The sequence below is a fragment of the Rattus norvegicus genome, chromosome 16, assembly GCF_021556685.1.
Source record: "Rattus norvegicus strain SHRSP/BbbUtx chromosome 16, alternate assembly SHRSP_T2T, whole genome shotgun sequence".
Taxonomy (NCBI): Eukaryota; Metazoa; Chordata; class Mammalia; order Rodentia; family Muridae; genus Rattus; species Rattus norvegicus.
Genome location: NC_141549.1, coordinates 65,840,210 through 65,858,523, shown reverse-complemented (window position 1 = coordinate 65,858,523; position 18,314 = coordinate 65,840,210). Strand labels below are relative to the sequence as shown.

The 18,314-nt window shown below is 45.0% G+C and overlaps 1 protein-coding gene; it reads right to left on the bottom strand.

The window, feature by feature from the left end:
• Positions 1 to 18,314, bottom strand: part of Erich1 (glutamate-rich 1) — a gene marked incomplete at its 5' end in the record, with an annotated part of 52,793,804 nt that overhangs the window by 17,805,840 nt on the left and 34,969,650 nt on the right.

Genomic DNA, 18,314 nt, shown 5'->3' with positions numbered 1-18,314 from the left:
CCCATTCACTCCTCACTCATCTCCCTCTCCCTCTTCCCCTCCCCCTCCCTCCTCTCTTCCCTCTCTCCCTCCCCTCCTTCTTTGTCTCTCTGCTCCCCTTTCCTGCCCCAGAATAGGCAGTGATATTGCTCATACACAGATAAAAAATGGATTTTAGATCAAATTTAATGTTTCTAAAACGTGCTTTGGATTCGAAGGAAGCTTGGGAAGGCAGCCTGTTAACAAGGTATCTCAGTATCTCAAGGGCCTCACCAGAGCTGGTACATTAACATCCTCGGCCTGGTCTGGAGGCTGCAGGAGTAAACCAGTTGGGGGATCTGTGTGGTAACAAATGCCCTCAGGGAACTGAAGAATCTAGTTGAGAATCCAGTTATGAAAACAGTTGAATACAATAAAGTATGTTTCCTGTCTATAAAGATGACATATATTTCTGTGAGAAATATGTAAAATATATGAAAGGTAAGAAAGAAAATCTAAATTATCTGTCTGCTACCACCAAAAGTTAATCACCATTAATGTATTTTTTTTTCTTAGCATGGCTTTGTTTAAATTTGTTTTTCGAAACTGTCATCACTTGTTGAAATGTGTTCTTTCACCTTGAGTCAGGCCAGGGATGTTCAGCCGTAGAACCCTCACCTGGCTTTGATTGCTCTAGACTTAATTGCCATTACTGCAAAAAGAAAATCACCGGAGCTGTTTAACATTATTTAAATTTATCTTATGGGTAAGAAGTATTCCATCATTCAAACACAAATCAATTAATTTAACAGATTCTTACTAGAATCACACTGATTGACGATATTAGGTATTCCAATATCCCAGCAGGTGCTGGCTCACTGGGCACACACGTTTTTGTGTGTCCAGGTACAAATTGTCTACTTAGGAAAATTTCCTAGATGTTTGTTTAATGGGCTTAGAAATATATAGACAGCTCCCCACTTCCTGCAGTTTGGTTTCAGTTTTTGACTTTACAGTGGTGTGGAAACAATACGTATGTGGTTCAAAGTTCACTTCTCTATTCTGAGTTTTAACCTTTTCCTGGGCTGGTGACTGTGGCACCATTGTCTTGCTGTTCTGAATGAGTACAATATCCTCAGAGGCCATTGCGGTTACAGGCAGTTGTAAGCAGCCCAATATGGATGCTAGGAACTGAACTCCAGTCCTTTACAATAACAATGTGTGCTCTTAACCACTGAGCCAGTTCTCCAGTCCCTGAAGGGTTTGGTTTCTTCTTGTTGTTGTTCTTTTGTTTCATTTAAGTTTATAGAAGCTTTCTTTTCTACACAATTACTGTTTATAAAGTCCTTCCTTTGGAACGTCCTCTTTTTCTATTAGTGTCTTCCCCGCCACTCCCTGTCTGGCTAGCTTTATGTTTTATCATGTCTTCTGCTCTCATTTCTTATTCTCTCTTAAGCAATGCAGCACTTTGTTTCCTGTTACTATAACAAAACACCCAAGACCAGGTAATTTAAAATAAAAAAGGTCCATTTAATCATACAGTTTTGAAGGTGAAATACATGACTGGCAAAGCACTGGCACTGGTGAGAACCCCTTCCTCTAAGTCACAACATGACTGATCTTATCACAACGATAAAAGCTCTTGGGAGCAGGACGTCCCTGAGCAAGTAGCCAGAGCATCAGAAGAATTATGATAATGTGCCAGTTGACTCCATGTCTAAAATGTCCCTCTTCCTCCAGCATTGTCATACTGAGTCATGACACTTAGAGGAAAGGTCAAATTCAAAGCACATCAGTCTCTTTGCAATATAGTCTACTACAATGTAAAGACTCTACACTTGATTTTCTCTTTATCCCAAACGACTCTCCTCATTTCCCACCATCATTCTTAATTTTTCTCTAGCTGGTTTGAAGGAACATCTGTTATGGTTTTAATCTGAACTGTTACCAAGCATCTCGTGTTGAAGGCTACCAAGCCTTCAGTACAACAGTGGTCAGAGGCGAGGTCTTTAAGACTTACTGGATTATGAGGACTCTGACCGAATCTGTGGATGAACCTACTAATAGAGTCACAGTTTTTATGCTATTGGGGGGGGGGCGTGTAATCTTTGGCAGATGTGACCTAGCTTGAGAGATACACAGATCACTGGTGGCCTGAGAGGTAGGTACCTTTTGTCTCTGGCCTTTCTCTCTTCACTCCTTGGATCCCCACCATGTGCTTCCCACCATGGTGTTGCCTTGTCATAGGCCGTACAGCAGAACGAAGTGGTCATGGACTGACACCTGTGAAACTGTGAGCCCAAATAAAACTTCCCCTCTGAGGTTGGTTTTGCTCAGAGACGTTGACTAACAGCATCCAAGTCAATTTCTTCATGTGTCTAGATCTGTTTTTGCTTACCTTGCTGTTCCACTAATACCAGACTATTAAAATCCAGTGCAGTTTTTGCTGTTGTTTGCTTCTGCTTTAATTGTGGGAGCCAAAATGTCGTGTTTTAATATCTGGCCTTAAGAGTCCATTCCCCTTTAATTCTCAGGCTTTAACTCTCGTTTATTTGTGTTTCATGTTGTTTTCCAAAGAAATTTGAGCTGATTTTATTAAAATACCTGCTTTATTAATTTTACCAAAATCTTATTATGTCAGCTGACTTGAGAAATTGACCTTCTTCTTAAAATTTCAAGGACCTTCTGTATGAAACTTCCACGTTGAACACTTAAGCATATAATATCTTTACCATATTCTATGGTAACCCTCAAATGGTAAGTCAAAACCCAATCACAGTTTAGCACTGAGAAAGGCCGTCAGAAGACAAAATCCCAGTACATTCCTGGGGGACAGAGCAGAAGGACAGTGCAGCCTGCCCTGTGTCAGAAAAGGACTCCCAATTCCTAGACGGAGAATGGCTAAGAGCTGCAGCTTAAAACAAGGATATTTGGAGCCCTGCTAACTAAGGCTGAAGTCTACCGTTGTCCAGATAGCCTTCTAAGCCTGGTACAAAATAGCGGACTCCCCTTGTCAGTGAGGCTTTCTCTTCTCAACCTGGGGGACCCCAAACCCCACAACCTATACCTGTCAAATGTCTCGAAGCCTTTGTTAAGAGATTACAGGTCCTTTCTCCTGATAAGAACCCATTCAGCTAGCACCTGAGATTCCTGGAATGCCTCCCCATGCTAATGAAGCATCTCAGCACCTTAGCTTTCAACCAATGACCTTTGCCTCCCCTGGATATCCCTACCCCATCCCCAAAACTATATAAGCCTTGATTCACCCCAAGTAAAGTTGATCTGTCTTCCCAAAACTGGTCTAGTATATTATGATTTGTACTCACGAACTGTGTGAAACTCTATGAACTTTACTCCCTTTGTCATCATGGGCTGGTTGTAACCAATGACCCCAAGAGAAGGGAGACCTACAGAGCTGAAATTCTCCATGTGAAGCAAATACCTCCTGGTCCCTTTCCAGTCCTCCACAGGGAGAAAAGTCAGACATTCCTGCCCAGGAACCATTGTGGAACCCTTTCCATTCAATAACACATTTTGAGGAAGTGCTGTGGCTCTCAGAATTCTGTTTTACCCTGGGTGGGAAATCTCTCTGTCTAGACTCTGAGTTGTTGATGGAGCACCACATTATCTCCAACTCCTTCCCTTCCCTGTCATGAGGAGAAATTCTGAGGCAGTTTTCCTGAAGTTTGTCACTGTGTCTATATAGTATCTGGAGGACACCACAGTGATATAATCTACCATTTCTGTCATAGAACACGAATCCCTAAATTTCAGTGGCACTTTTGCCATTTTTGTTAGAATAGGGAGAGGGGGTTGTCAGATACCTGGGCCTATCTCTCCTTACCTTGCATCTGAGACGGTCATTTTTTTTTCAAAAAATTTGCATATATTCAAACCATGTGAGAATTGGGGACACAGGGGGAATGGTGAATTTGGGTGATGACAGGAAGCCATGGGATAATGACATCTGAGAGGATTTGCAGGATGAATGAGATTCAAATAGGCAGATGAGGGAAGTGATGCCCCAGTCTGAGTCGGGCAGAAGCATGGAGATGCAAACACAGGAGGGAGAACTAGGGAAGTGTGAGAGGACCCAAGCAGGGCATTCATGGCTCATTAGTCTGGAAGAAGAAGAGTCCTTATGTTGTGTTCTCTGAGTCACAATGAGCAACTGGAAGATGTGTTCCAGACAGAGTAGGGAAACTCCCCAAAGGAGAAATCTATCTTTCTACTTATGGGGAAGATCAGCTCAGAGCCCTTTGGAGACATCAGCCAGCTGGCCAGCTGGCCTCCCCCGAATACAATGGTGTCCATGTCAACTTCCTAAAAGACCTATGGGTCAGTGCCACACACATAGGACACAGAGCAGAGGCCCAGGTGGATGAGGACGGAAGTGAGCTAGAGGACATCCTGGAGCATGCTGGACGGAGCCTGGAGGAGGGACAGATGGCAGACACAGACATTCTGCCCCTGAGGAGAAAGTAGGAAGGCACAAAGCAGCTGTGGCAAGGCTGGCAGCCCAGCGTCATGAGACCTCGGAGGCTTTGCAGCAGCTCTGACGTCAGGACCAATTTCTCAGGGAAAGCCTGCACAGCGTGGGCAGCAGTCTCCAGCCGTGCCCGTACTGGTCTCAGTCTTCAGTGTAGGCTCAGTGCAATAGGAATGGGGGACCCCGTGCTGCTGCTTCAGTGTGTCTTGTTTAGTTAGTTGAGTGAGAGACAGAGAGCAAACAATAAAGTGAAAGACAGAGTCACTCTCAGGAAGACAATTGTGTTGTTTCCCTATCAAAAAAAAAAAAAAAGATCGTGATATGTCAACATGAAATAAATTATTTGTTCTTTAAAAATAAGGAAACTGATCATTTCCTTATCATATACATAATATATGCTTATTATGAAAAACCTAGTTAAATAATTACTACCATGTTCTCAAATCTTAGTCTATTGGTATAGTCTTTCATTCTTTATATATGTAAGTGTAGAAGGCTGTATTTATTCAGTATCTACACTTGAATATGTATGTGTGTATATAGCAACTCATATATTTGTGTATAAATGTTTTATTTATTGATGTTTTATATGTGTGAGTGTTTGCCTCCATGTTTGTGTATGTATCATGTGTGTGCAATGGTCACAGAGGCCAGAAGGAGGAGTAGGATCTTCCCAGAACTGGAATTACAAATGTATTGAGCTGCTGTGTGGGTGCTTGGAACCTAACCCTGATCCTCCATGAGAGAAGTGCTCTTAACCACTGATATATCTCTCCGACCCTCATGTGAACATTTTGGTAAATAGCGTTCTTTGCATTATGTTTGTAATCTTAAACACAGTAGTTTCAAAAGATGCCAAGTTTTTTCCCATTAGTAAAGAAAAATAGATGAAGATGAAAGATGAAGAGGGGGGAGGAGGAGGGAGAAGAAGGAGGAGGGGGAGGAGTGGAAGAGGAGGAAGAGAGGGAGAGGGGGAGGGAGAGGAGGAGGAGGGGGAGGAGGAGAAGGAGGAAGAAGAGGAGAAGGAAGAGAGGAAGAGGAAGAGGAGGAGGAGAAGGAGGAGGAGAAGGAAGAAGAAGAGGAAGAAGAAGAAGAGGAAGAAGAAGAAGAAGAAGAAGAAGAAGAAGAAGAAGAAGAAGAAGAAGAAGACGACGACGACGACAATTTTTAAAAAACTAGTTTCTGCAGAGATAGTCCCAGTTATATGATAAATAGCCCTGTAGCAGTGGGTGAGATGGGTGAGCAGATGCTGTCCCTTCATAAATTGTATGGCTTTCTGTTTCCCCCTTGCTGATTGGTAGGGCCAACAGAAAGCAGTGGAAATCGATCCTGTGTCTATAGACCATGACGATCCCATCCTCTTAAGACAAAGAGAAGAGCAAGGTGAGTCGGACCTTGGCATTGCTTTGTAGTATTTAAAGTACAGATGAGTCACTGAGGAGAGAGTGTCCAAATCCGTCCGCGTATTTACCCACCTGCCATAGATTACCGTTTAACCAGCAGCTCCCTGAGCACATTGGTTTGCTCAACAAATACCTCAATGCCCTGGGCGCTGTTCTGATGCAGGAGATGCTGCCACAAAGCGGGAATCTGTTGTGCTCTGTAAGCTTTTCAAGGAGGCAAAGCTAGATGAGCAGTGCTTCATCAAGTAGAAACAGTGTGAGAAGAAGGAAGGGAAGGGGATGTGGGGTTGGGGGTCAGGGCTCCAGCCCACCATGGCTGGTAAGTGGCTGAGCTCTTTGGGATCGCTCTGTCTGCCTTTGGACAGGAGAGGTCTCTGAGCTCAGCTCAGCTCACCCTGATAGAGTCCCCAAGGACTGGGATATGGATAAGCTGAGAAGCAGGGATCCTCTAGGGCTGCCAGAACATGGAGTAACAGTTATAATCCAGATGAAGAGCCCCTTGGGGAGATGAGTGTCTAGGAAGGAGAGTAGGAAGAGCCTTGGGTCATGCTCCCTACTGGTGCAGAACATCTTTCCTCCAGTCAACCTCGGAGGAGGAGCCGGAGTTCAGGGTGGCGGCGTGTAACACCATCCTCAGTAAGGTTTGTGGGTAATGAATGAGGAAAGGAACCAGGAAGATCCTACTGACTGAAACCATTAGTTGAGACTACACGAGGCAGGCAATGCAGTTGGGGCTACTAACAAGGCAGTTGTGAGGGAGAAAGAAGCCCACAGAACTCCCAGTCCTGGAGTCCCTGACCCCTCGGGAGCTGCCTGCCTTCCTCATCATCTCCTCAGTGAGCGTGCTTCCTTCAGGTGCCTGGGCTCCTGGGGACCCTTTAAGGGGATGCACATCATTGCTAGTTAATCCAGCTCAAGGCGGTAAGTAAAAACATTAACCAGTGAACTTAGTTTTGCGCCAGCCCCAGAGGCCACTACTTGGGCAGGGAGATTTTTATATCCTCCCTGCCAATTGCTAAATCTTGACTCACTCCCAGTTTTTCGAATACCATTCCATTGATTCAAAAGCAAAGCAAACACAGATGAGGAAGGAGAGAGGACTTGAGTCAGGTATGCACACAGTAGGTAGAAAATGAAATCTGTTTCGGATTGGCCACAGGTTGATAGGATAATCTAAATCGCCCACCTCTATTCACCACCCCGTATTATTTGATTGATAGATGTTACTCATAAGGCCATACTGATTTGTGCCAAGACCTGGCCCATGTTGTCACTTAAGATCATCAATTCAATTCTGATCCCAATAGGAGTGGAGGCCCCAGCTGTGATCCAAAATGAAAAGCTTTGTCAGTGGACATCACCGAACCAAGTTACCGTTGTACCCAGAGGTATCCCCAGTAGGGGGTATCTTTCTTCATACCTGAAGGTAGTCTGGCAAGCCCATTTTACACACCTGGAGCTCTTTAAGCAGTAACAGACTCATGTCACCCACCCCCTTCCTATATTCTCTTGTCTGCCCTTGAGAAGGATCCCACACCGAGTTTAAGACAACCAGCTCCTTAACACTAACCTTGACCATGTCCTGTCCATGTTTGCTGTCTATCATGTAAGCACTCAGAAAGTACTTCTCAAATAAACGATTAGAACATTTTATGGGCTAAACCTTGTTCCCTCTAGAATTTATAATTTGAAGTATAACCAGAGATCAGATACTTTAAAGGGTTGAGTCCCGCTTTAATTTCTTTTCTCATTACTATAGCATAATGCCAGATAAAAGCAGCTCAAGGGAACTGCTTTCAGTCCACAGTTTGAGGGTACAGTATGCCACTGCAGAGAGTCATGGCAGCAGGAGTCTGAGCCAGCACATTATCTCCACAGTCAGGTAGCAGTGCCACCAACATCAGAACCGCATCTAGAGCAGTGAGCTATAGTGGATGGGCTCAGGACACAGCCAGTTAATTGGATTGATAATCTGTGATAGGTGGGTAACTATGGGGATGGGTCTCAATGCTGTTCCTCAGATCATCTGTCCTGAAAGCCATGAGCACTGGTACTCAGCTCATCTCCTCCTTTCTCTTCTGTCAGGAGCCCACCCCATAGAATGGTGTCACCCACTTTAAGGGTGGAGTCTTCCACCTTAACTAAAACAGTCTTGAAAGCCCCTCACAGACATGCCCAAAGGTTGGACTCCTAGGTGATTCTATATCTTGTCAAGTTGATAAAATTAGCCATCATAGGCTCTAATCTAAAATGACAAGTGTCCTTAGAAGGAGAGAGACGAGGACGGACATTGACACAGACACATACAGAGTAACGACCGCAGAGGGTATTGTGTGTCCATACAACAAGAGTGGCCTTGCTGACATGCTTGAGCTTCTAGATTCCCAAACTGTAAGAAAAAAAATAAAGTCCTATTAGTTAAACTGCCCAGTTTGTGGACTTTTGTAGCCTTAGCAAACAGATGTGATCTCATTACAAACATACAAAAGTAATGATCCTGTTTGGGAAGTTAGAGAACCAACCAGGAGTTAAGTGATTTGTCCGCAAAGGAACTCTGTGGAAAGCATTTCTGTAGCTGTCACTTCCTGGACATTATATAGAAAGCAAAGGACAGAACTTGGAGCCCACAGCCCATGTCTCCCCTTTAGGGCTACATGCCTGACAAGAAGGGGAACAGCAGGGATCTGAAACAAATGCTGTGGTTCCCAGGTGGGAAGGGGGCGGAGTCTGAGATGGGCAGGGTCCATTCTTATTGGGAGTGAGTGAGGAGTACCTGGAGAGAGTCTTAAGCAGACTCTTTTAGGTGAACGCCTTCCCCGTGGCAATCTTTAATGAAGCAGCTGAGACCTTGTTGCTTGTTCATATTGCTTTATTGGGGGTGGATGTGGGTGCATGCACTCTATTTGGGGTGAACCAGGCATTATACATTCACCTTTTGCAGGAAGGGCATGAGAATAGCCAGGAAAGGGAGGTCATTGGCTGAAGTGGTTCCCAAGAAACCCGGACCAGAAGGTGGCACTTCGAGGCACACAATGGTCACCCCACGGATCACTTTCTTGGAAGGAAAACAGGTGGAGACAGGAGGGAGCCTCTGGCTGCCCTCGAGCAGTAAGAAACATGATGGGAGGGGTGACATGGAATTCCAGTTCCACTGCGGTAACAGCTATTGATCCCAAGAAAGGCTAAAAGGGGTGGGTCAAGCCTAAAGTGGTTCATCCTGGCAGCTACATAAGGATGTGGCCTTCACAAGTCAGAGTTTGATATGTGTATATATATATATATATATATATATATATATATATGTATATGTATATATACATACATACCTTGGTCATATATATATGACCAAGGGAACCAAGTCTGAATATGCAGGATACCAATTGTAAGAAATCTGTAAGCTGTGATGACCTTTATTCAAACCCAGAGGCAAACAGCATTTAGCAAGGACCCTGATGAGCCTGTGATTGCCCAACTGTCATTCCCCAACTCTGAGAGAGGCTGTTCCAGCCCATCCCCCATGCCACTGCTGTGTAGAACAAGCCATAAAATATAAGGCTAAGGCACTTTGCACACATAAAATGCTACACGGCTGATACTTACTACTGCTTTCCATTATTTAGTGTCTGACAATAAATGCATATCACTGCTTATAATCATTTTATGGGACTTTGATGGCTGCTAGCTCTTTACTAAATATGGAATAGAAACTAGGGTATATGTGGTAGACAGATTTTTTTCCTGTAGATAAAACTCCTTGATTATAAGAATACTTCTTTTTTCCTTCATATTGGAAAAAAAATGTTTGCTTGTCTGGAAGGTTCTTCTGAAGGTTGGTACTAAATCAACCTTTTTTTTTTTTAATTAAATATTCTCCAAAGCCTCCCTTGCTTAAAGGCTTGGTCATTACACTTAGCCTATGATGTTCCTGGGAGGTGATTTAACCTTTTGGAGGTGGACCCAGTGGAAGGAAGTTACTGGGTATCTTAGTTAGGGTTACTGTTGCTGTTGCAAGATACCATGACCACAGCAGCTCTCATAAAAGAAAACATTTTGTTGGAGCTGGCTTTCGGTTTCAGAGGTTTGGTCCTTTCTTATCGTGGTGAGAGAGCATGGCAGCGTGCAGGCAGACATAGTGCTGGAGAAGCAGCTGAGAGTTTTACATCTGGAACCGCAGGCAGCAGGAACAGAGAGAGACACTGGGCCTGGCTTGAGCATATGAGACCTTAAAGCCCTCCCCTATGGTGACACACTTCCTCCAATAAGGCCACATCTACTCCAACAAAGCCACACCTCCTAATCCCTGTCAAGTAGTACCACTTCCTAATGACTAAGCATTCAAACATGTGAGTCTATGAGGATCGTTATTAGTCAAACCACCACACTAGAGTTCAGCTTTGAAGGGAATATTAGAACCCTTGGTCCTTTATTCTGTGTGTGTGTGTGCTTTCTGACTGCTATAGTGTGAGCAGCTTTGCTGTGCCATTGGCTTCTTGCCATCCTGTGCTATCTCCCGACAAGCTACAGGTGTCAAATAACAGACCTAACCGACCATCTTGGACTAAACCTTCTGGTGCCACAGGAGGAAATAAACTTTCATTCATTTAACTTGTTTATCTTGAGGTTTTTTTTTTTTTCAGCAGTGACAGAAAGCTGTCATGATAGCTGTACTTCACGAGACTTGGTCACATAGCAGGAAGCTAATATGTGAATAAATTAAAGATGTCAAGATGGACTGGGGCTGCAATGTTCCAAGCAGTGTGAGAGCCATTGAAATGGTCTCTAATCCTGACGTGCTGCTGTGCTTTTAGAGGGCAGGTCAAAGCTATTCTATTACTCTGCATTTTACTAAAGGCCAAGACTGTCAGGTTTGACTCTTTTCCCTTTATGTTAAAAAAAAATTCCAACAGCTTTTATTTCATATCCACAATCCAATTAGCCAGTTTCTTTGGAAACACAGTATTCCATAGGCCAGATTAGAATTCTGCCCAAGCCAAACCAAACAAATAAAAACATAGCCTTTCAGACGCTAAGTAGCCAACCCCTCAGCTCTAATACAGTAGTTTCCCCCCATCCCCCAGCACCCTGACAGGCGACTCCTTTCAACAAATAACCCACAACTCTATTAGGAAGCCTTGCTCTGGAGCCTGCCAATGGAGCAGATTCATGTCAAGAAGCAAACAGAATGGGAAAGACACTGTTCAAGCCTTGGCCATTTCATACTTCAACCTGTCAAAGCTAGGCACCCTGTCCTTCCTACTGAACCACAGCCTAGTAGGCCGTGTACCCTTGGCAGCTGAGGTGCCATTTGCTGAAAGGAGGCAAGATACATCTTGCAACCATTTTGCCTTCCCCCACCCCCGCCCCCACAAGAAACCATTCACCTTCTGCTGACCCAGAAGTCCAATCAGAAGCTCAATAAAGAAATTGGAGGTGATCTGGAAGTCAAGAGAGGGAAACGATGAGATTACTCTGTGAAGGGTTATTATTCAGAATTATTTAAGGCCTCTAAGTTATACCCCATTGGATGATGCCAAGGAAAGGAGTGATGCTTTGCAGTAAGGAGGTGGTTATTGGGCTTTTTTTGTTTATTTTTGTTGGTGTTTTGAAGTCCTTACAATGATTGCATGTTTCCAAAACCTAAATTTCAACCATTAGACAAGACCAGGAGATTATTCAACCAACAATTATGCTCTGCCGTGAGCTGGAATAGCTAACATGGAGAGGGGGAGGGAGGTGCGGCATGCTTTCATTGGTGATACAGTTAAAGGCTAGTGGGAGCTCCATTTTGAGTTTAACATAAGAGAACAAGATCGACAATATGAAGCATGAATATTGAGCCCTGGCCAGCAGGCTCATAAAAAGTAAGTACTCTTCTTGCCTCCTGCCTCTTCAGTGTGGCTTCTCTTTCTTAGAATCGAACCAGCGCTTTTTGTTATTATCCAATCGATTTGGTCAGTGGGCAGTGATGGGCTCTTAAAGACGGTGCTAATATGCTTCCTGGCAGTTCCGACTCGGCTCTCTTTCTCCCTTAGTCTCTGCTGAAATACATTTCTGCCCACAGAGACATGGATTTGTAGGATAAGAGCACGAGGATCGTGTCTATTCAGCCTAAACTTGACACACTGGTGACATCTTAATGAGACTTGTTCGTTGTAAATCTTCATTGCTAGAACTAATTAAAACCTGTTTCCATTAACATTCACTGCTTCTACTCATACTAGGAACTATGAGGTGAGGGTTTTTCAAAAGATCTATTGTTTTGTGGGGTGTGTGTGTATGTGTGTGTGTGTGTGTGTGTGTGTGTATGTATGTATAGGCATATGTGCATATACACATGTGTATGTGGGCACACATGTGCATGTGTATGCATGTGTATGCATGTGTATGTGTATTCATGTATATGTATATGTGCATACACACATGTGTATGTGGGCACCTGTGTGTTTGTGTTTGTGTGTGTGTGTGTGTGTGTGTGTGTGTGTGTGTGTGTACCTGGGTGCAGGTGATAGAAGATGAATACCAGCTCCCCTAGAGTTGGAATTGTAGAGAGTTGCGTGTGGCCCACCATCCTCGCAAGCAAATTCCAGTTCTCTGAGAGAGTAGCAAATTCTTTTATCCACTAAGCCATTTCCCCAGTCCTTATTTTTGAAGGTGCAGTCAAAGTTTGCATTTTCCTGGTGCATTTGGTTCACAAGTAACAATGCAGAGGAAAGAATCAGTTTTGAAAAGAGACGTGATGGTCTTACAGCTGAGGGAGAAGGTGAAAGAGTCATTAGGTCCCCTCTTTCTTACCTCCTTTATCCAGAGCTATAGCTTGGTGCTAAAACTTTCCTACATCCCACTGGATTCAAACGCCTTCAGCTGGGTGAGGTTCACAGGTGAACTGGGAGTGTTAGGATGCAAACACCTCACAAGCTGCAGCCGTTGACAGTGGTGATGTGGGGGCTGCAGAATCCATCCAAACTAGACCTGGTCTCATGTCCCTCGTCATCCAACACAGACCTCCCCAACTGGATGTGCTTAAGTCTCCAATCATCTTCCTCTCCAGCCAATGAGAGCCCAGCTGATGGTATTCTAGAAGCCTACCATGCTAAGACCTGGCCCCATGTGCTTTCCTCGGCATCTAGGCAAACCTTGGTGGTGTTATTTCTGTCTGATTGAGATATTCCTCCAGCCCAGTTGGTTGTTTTCCCCCAACTCCTTTCAACTCTCCACTCAGTGAACTTGTAGTGGAATTTTAATCTAGCATCACAGCTGCTCTGGCAAGGGGTCACATCCAAAGACTTCTAGGTCCATAAAATCTGGCCAGAATACAGACATACAGTATGATCTGGCTGGAATACAGACACACCCTTAGCACACACCTTTAACCTCTAACAATGAAGGTAAAGTTAGTTTGTAGAAGGAAGTGGTCATATTTGAAAGTGATGGCTAATTGAGGGGCAGAAAAAGTGATGAAGCAGAGAAAGATTTGACAGAATGAGTCAGAGATAGGATACCCCCAACTCACATGGGAACATGAGGACAGCACTGGAAAGAGGGTACTGAAGAGAAGAGAAGAGAAGAGAAGAGAGAGAGAGAGAGAGAGAGAGAGAGAGAGAGAGAGAGAGAGAGAGAGAGGTGTGTGGCAGTTTTACCAGATGGCAGGGAGAACAGGCTAGACACAGGTGAAGACACAATGAGCCAGAGAATGAGAAGGAACTAGAGGATTAGAACATATTGCCAAAGTTAGTTATGAGGCCAAGAAGAGCAATTCAGTCAGAAGCCAAGAGGAGCTGGATCGAATCGATCAGCTTGGAAGATTAGATTGTACAGAAGCTAGAAGCTTCCAGGCCTAGACCTAGTGATAGAGTAGGGAGAGAAATGCTGTGGCCCAGCCCAGGCTATGTATTTGCACAGCTTGGGTACAGCTCTCACCTCATCTCTCCATCTGAGGATTTGGGCCTCTCCTCTGAACTCTGAATGATTAACATGGGCGTGGCCACTCTCCTGACCACACTCTTGCTGCCCCCAGTCTCCTAGAAAGGATACCGACCCTGAGGTGATCAAGACTTACTTTTCACTTTAATGGCGGTTCCATTTTATCATGTGCCTCTCTAATAACAAAGGAAGTATCTGAGAGCCGTTCCTAATCCAGAGGAGACACAAGGTGTACATCTTGTTTGAAATCCTTAAAGATAGAAGTGTCAAGTATGCAAGGTCCTTGAAGAGACTATAAATGCAAGTGTGGGATATACCGTGGTGATGTGTCTAATCTACATAATTTCCTCTATTTCTGTCAGCACATAATAGCTGAAGCTTATGAATAAAGAGTGGGTTGGAGGTTTTGAGAGGACGTCGCAGTATGTCAGATGTGACCTCTCAGTTAGGGGGGCTGTAAGAAAAGGAGGTCAAAGACAATGCTCACGAAGACAAAGAGGGGACAAGACAGGCAACAGCAAACAGCAGCTGGCAGCAGTGCTGTGCTCCACAAAGCCTTCCCCGAGCTCCCAGGTTCTCAGGGTGCCCACACTTCTGATGAAGTAGCTTTGAGTCTGGGGCTGAGAGTGCTCCCCCACTGCCTCAGGCAATATGATGACTCACGAAACCGAGCAAAGCGTGCACTTTTACTACTGATTAACCAGAGCTAAATCAATGAAGAAATTCCTGAGGCGAAACTGACATCAGAAGACTGGGGTGTCTTTGAGAGTGAACAAGTCTCTCTTGACACTCAGGTAGCTTGGGGGGCAGGGGGAGGACTCAGGCCCTGGAGACCTGACAGCTATCAAAGCTGCTTTGAGCCACTGGCTTTTGGGGTTCACGCCCTTCAGATTCAAAGAATGGAGTTCACAGACCACAGAGGGTGGATTTTAGAAATAGGTACTTTATGATAGGGAGCTTAAGAACAAGAAGAGGCAGAGCCCTTGTATAGCCGAGGGGGTTCCTGGGAGTGGAGTGAGTGGGGTAGGGTAGACTGGGCTTTTTAAAAATAAAGAAAAAAGACTTGAGGCAGGAACCGCAGTGGTGTATGGGGATGGGAGGAGCTGGACGGTCCAGTTGTCCCAACCAGGTGTGCAGCACCTCCTCTTCATCTTGGTTACTCAGTCACCTACAGCCGTTAGTCAGAGATACTCATTTTGGGGTTCCTGCCCTATACAATCTAGAAGACCTCAGACACAAAGGTTTACTAACTTCAGGGCTCATAGATTTGAAATGCTTGGTCACCAGGGAGCGGCTCTATTTGAAAGGATCGGGAGGAGTGGCTTTGTTGGAGGAAGTGTGTGTCACTGGAGATGGGGCTTCAAGGTTTCAAAAGCCCAAGCCAGGCCCAGTGACTCTTGCTCTTCCTGGTGCCTGCGGATCCAGAGGTAGAAACTTCAGCTACCTCTTCACCACTAGGTCGGCTTGCACACTGCTGTGCTTCCCGCCATGATGATGACGGACTAAATCTCTGTGAAGATAAGCCAGCCTCAGCTAAATGCTTTCTTTTTATAAGAGTTGTTGTGGTCATTGTGTCTCTTCACAGAACAGTGACCAAAACAGTGTGTCTTGGTGTCCAGGGTTTTTAAAAGGGCTCACTCTGCAGGTATGATTGATTGAATCACTGACTACACAACTCCTTTCAATGTGCAACTGTCAGACCAACCTCCCTGAATCCTCTAATTTTAACACTGGTCTCCCTGACATGATTGGCTTCCCTCTTGGCCTAGAGTTTACTCCTCTCATTGGCACAAATTCAGAATAGTTCTACAGACTCCCTATAAATACAGAGACACTCCTATCAGGCAGGCAATTATAAAGGCTTTTGATGCCTTCAAGGAATATAGGCAAAGATCAGATAAATTCTTTATTCTAGACTGTGTGCCTTGGTCCCTCCATTTAAAAGCTAGCCAGCTTGGGAAGCAATACCCCAGTCTCGACCATCTGTTCTGGTCCCTAATTACTTGCAAGTGAGCTTCCTTTTATAAAACCGGAATCAAGACTTAGAACAGAGGCAAAGTCACATTTTGTTTTTACGAATTTGCTCTACCATGAAGTTTCTTCTCGTTCAAACATTTAGACTATAATGACAGCCCCAGTCTCCTGGAACTTCCTGTAAGCCAGCCCTGCACATGGAGCTGAAGGCAGCTGGCCAGGGCCATCCTCCACCCAGCTGCTTCTTAGTCGAGGGGCCTTGCAAGGCTGTCCAGAGTGGGTGGCCCTGGGTGAATGATTTTCTGGGACCTCATCTCCGTAAGGATTTGCAGCACCCCAAGTGTGTAGTGCCTGCTCCGTTCTAGTATCTCCCTCCGTCCTCTGATGGTCAGCAGGGCAGGTCAATGGCATCTTCTTGATTCTGGGCTCAATCTGGGACTCCCCAGGCAAGCGCAGAGGTTCGGGCTTTACTATCCCCTTTGGTAATTTCATACACGTGTACAATGTATTTGCTCACGTCCATCCTCCATTTCTACCTCCCATTCCTCTTCATAGCCCCACAGCACATCCCTCTCTCAAGTCTACATCACCTTGCTTGTTTTTATTGTCCATGGAATCCGCTCACCGCTACCCGTGTTTTCACCGAGGTGGGGCCATCCCCTGGAGGACCGGCAACCAGTGGCCACGCCCCTGAAGAAAAGTGTCTCTCGTTACCCCAGCAGCTATCAACTTCCAATAGCTCCTTGCCCAGAGGAGGGGCCTCACGCTGTGTTTTAATTGGTCTGATCTTGTGCAGGAAACCATTACTGTTATGAGTTTATAATGGCATGCCACCACAGGAGGACAGAATTTCATAGCCCACCTTCTGTCTTCTCTTGTTCAGTGTTTCCTGAGCCTAGGTTACTCTCTTCCCAGTCACACTTCAGTTGCCTGGCAGACGGGTAATGTAGCATGCAGGGCTCAGCCCTGGGTAAGACCTCACATGTCCTTTCACTTCCAGCAGCCTGACATAGCGCCTTCTGGAACTATAAAAGCTAGCAAGCAGTGAGGGAGTTTCCTAGTCAGCTTGGGATTGATTTCTCGATATCAGATTCAAGTCTTTGAGAACTTTGGGCAGTGTTTTAAGTTACTTTTTTTTTTTTTATTGCTGTGAAGAGAAACCAGGACCACGGCAACTCTTTAAAAAGAAAGCATTTAATTCGGGTGCTGGCTTACAGTTTCAGATGTCTACTCCATTATCAGCACCGCAGCAAGTGTGGAAAGTAGGGTGCTGGAGAAACAGTTGAACATTCTACACCCTGATACACAGGCGGGGGGGGGGACACACTGGATTTGGCATGGGCTATTGAAACCTTAAAGTCCACCCTGCTGTGACACACTTCTAACAAGGCCACACCTCCTAATCCTGTCAAATAGCAGGGATCCTCATGCATTCATTCAACTATGCAAGCCTATGGGGCCACTCTTATTCAAAGCACCACAGTCCCAATAGTCTTGGCCAACAGGGAAAGTAAGTAAAGTGTTAGAGAGAAATGGGGTCTCGGGCATCCCTGTATCCCCATTCTTCTATGGCAGAAGCTAAGTCATGAAATTTCAGCTACCCAAGTCCTTCACATTTGCCAAGGTCTACGGACATTGCTGAATGTTGGACCAATTGTTTCTGAATTCTTTATCGTCTGTAAAATCGGGATTGTAATAGCATGGATATCCTTTAAATCACTTCAGGTCACATTTTGCCAATGATGAGATTGAAGTTTTAGAGAATTAAAATAATTTATGACGATCACACACGTGTCTGGTAAAGTCTTAGTCAGTGTTTGCATAACATGTAGCCTGAGAGTAGAGTTCTTCCCATTCTATAACCTGCTCCTCTATCTTCTAGTTACTTAAAAAAAGGGACTAAGCCACTACCTAAAGACTATACATGGACTGACCCTGGACTCTGACCTCATAGGTAGCATTGAATATCCTAGTAAGAGCACCAGTGGAAGGGGAAGCCCTGGGTCCTGCCAAGACTGAACCCCCAGTGAACGTGATTGTTGGGGGGAGGGCGGCAATGGGGGGAGGATGGGGAGGGGAACACCTAAAAGGAAGGGGAGGGGAAGGAGTTAGGGGGATGTTGGCCCAGAAACCCGGAAAGGGAATAACAATTGAAGTGTAAATAAGAAATACCCAAGTTAATAAAGACGGAGAAAAACAAACAAACAAAAAGATTTGTTCATTCATAAGAATCTCCTTGGTAAAAAAAAAAAATGACAGTTAAGGCACCTAATGTCTGTTCACACAGCCTCATGTTACTGCAGAGGCAGTCTTTCTGAACAGCCAAGGACAGACACGTATGCAATTCTGATGGCCAGAGAGCCTTCTAGAAGCAGGAGCCAACACAGCGGAGCCCAAAATGCCACTCAAGAGCAAGCACGGAAACAGCAAGAGAGGGACACTACCCTCAGCCCAGCACCCAGTGACACCATCTGCCTTGCTTCGGGGGAATCCCGGAGCTTCATTCTCTGCAGGCTCCACCCAACCCTGCAGCCTCCCCTCTGCTCTTAGGAATCTCCCGAGAGATGTTT